The sequence below is a fragment of the Moschus berezovskii genome, chromosome 2, assembly GCF_049115385.1.
Source record: "Moschus berezovskii isolate FMDL1 chromosome 2, NW_MosBer_1.0, whole genome shotgun sequence".
Lineage (NCBI taxonomy): Eukaryota > Metazoa > Chordata > Mammalia > Artiodactyla > Moschidae > Moschus > Moschus berezovskii.
In genome coordinates, this window is record NC_142461.1 from 13,570,766 (window position 1) to 13,573,118 (window position 2,353).

Below are 2,353 nucleotides of genomic sequence, written 5' to 3' on the forward strand. Positions count from 1 at the left end.
TAGAAGTCCAAGGAAGCCATCCCCCTGTCTTTGGGCTCCCTCCCACTGCCAGGAGTCACAGTATGGCCAGAGCCGTCAGATGTTCAGAGTGCTACCCCTTCCAGCATCACACATGTGCGGAAATTGAGGCCAGAGGAAGAAAACTAAAACCATAAGAGCTGGGACTTCCCTGGTGGTTCGGTGGTTAAGACTCTGCCTTTCAACGCAGGGCGTGCTCCTCTGGTTGGAGAGCTAAGATCTCACTTGCCTCCAGGCCAAAAAACCAAAACATGAAACAGAAACAATATTGTAACAAACTCAATAAAGACTTTAAAAATGGTCCACATCAAAAAAAAACTTTAAAAAATAATACTAAATACATTAATAAATAAAACCGTAAGCGCAGAAGTGTGCTTTGTCAGATTCTTGTAGGTATTGTGTACGGTTGCTGTTCAGTCGCTCAGTTGTGTCTGACTCTTTGCGACCCCATGGACTGCAGCGTGTCGGGCTTCCTTGTCCATCAACAACTCCCAGAGTCTGCTCAGACTTATGTCCATCAAGTTGATGATGCCATCCAACCACCTCAACCTCTGTTGCCCCCCTTCTTCTCGTGCCTTCAATCTTTCCAAGGATCAGGGTCTTTTCTAATGAGTCGGCTCGTCGCATCACGCATCACATTTCAGTTCAGTCGCTCAGTTGGGTCTGACTCTTTGCGACCCCGTGGACTGCAGCACGCCAGGCCTCCCTGTCCATCACCAGCTCCCAGAGTCCACCCAAACTCACGTCCATCGAGTATTGGTATTGTTGCTGAGTCCAGATTAACACTGAAGGGAGCAACTGAGCGAGCAGCACGGAGGCAGATTAAGTGAGCAGAACACCGGGCAGCTGCGGAAGGTCAAGGGTGTGGAATCTCAGCCGGGGGTCTTGACAAAGGATAGGGGCCTCAGGGGGGCCTTGCAGAAGCAGTCTGTGCCCAGGAGAGAGGAGGGGATGAGAGAGGCACTTCTGGGAGCAGAAGCAGAGCAGGCAAAGGTGAAGAGGTGGGACCACGATGCCCTGCACACACAGGGCTCATCCATGGCCAGAGGCCACGCTCTGACCACCCAGAGGGAAAGCGATCCACCCGAGCTTGAACCCGCACCCCTGATCCCAAATCACATGCCCTTCCGGTGACCCGAGGCTGCCCTCCCAGAGGCTGGAGGAGCCAAGAGCAAGCTCCAAGGACCCCACTTTCCTTGGTCATATCACACAAGGCAGGAGCCTCAAATGGAAAGAGTCTGGGACTTGGAAATGTCCTTGTCCTCGGATTCCCCAGCGGGGAAGGAGCCTGGGGCCTCTGGAAAAGCCCAGGTTTCAGAGTCAGACACTGGAGCCCCCAGTTCCCTCCAGGCTTTGCTAATGTTCACAGTGGAGGCTGCTGAGTCCCTACCCATCAGTGCAGCCTCTCAGTTAATCTTTCCACACCCATGAAGGAAGCACTTGTGTCATCCCCATTTTGCAGATGAAGGGACTGAGGTGCAGAGGTTAAGCAGGTTGCTCAAGGTCATGTAGTGGTCAGGGGACAATCCAGGAGCTCAGTCCCAGGCTGCCTGACACCAGAGTTCTCACCAGCTGCTCCCATTTCCAGGCAAGTTGCTAAACCCCTCCAGGCCTCTGCATCCTCAAAGCCACTGTGACTCCTGTGAAGGCATCAGGATAGGAGAAAATGCCTGTCAGGGACCTGGCCCATCCCCAGCCATGCAGCCTACACATCCCAAAGCCCTCAGGCCCCTGACCTTTCCCAGGGTCCCTGCCTCCCCTTCCAGGAGGAAGCTGGGCCCCTCTAGCACAGCGGGGCAGGAGTTCAAGAGAATCAGGGGCGCATCGGGGGCCCAGGTAAGGGACCAGGCAACCAGGGGAACACAGGTCCCCTTCATGGCCAGCTCAGCCAGTTGGATCCTCCCTTGTCCCCCTGGACCCGCTGGGGACTTGGGGTTTTCATACATCTGATTAGCATAAATTAGCAGCTGCCAGCAGGAGGGAGGAACACATTCCGGGGGGCCCAGTCTTGTTTTTGGAACCCTTATCGAGTCCTGCTGAGGGCTCCCCTTGTTCACCAGCCACCGGATGGCCGTCTGGTGTTTGTGTACCCAGCAGCGGCCCACCCCAGCCCCCAGTGAGCCCATGACCAGCGGGCTCCAAGGATAACACAGAGGGAAAGAGCGTGATGCCCAGTAGGGGACATGATGCCCCAGGAACAACACGCCCTGACTTTAGACCTAACCCAACCCCAGACCCTCGCCCAGGATCCCTTTGAGCTGGGAGAAAGACCTCTGTGCAGGGCAGGGGGGGATGCAGGGAGATGGCCTGAATGGCCTCCCCCAGTTCTCCTATC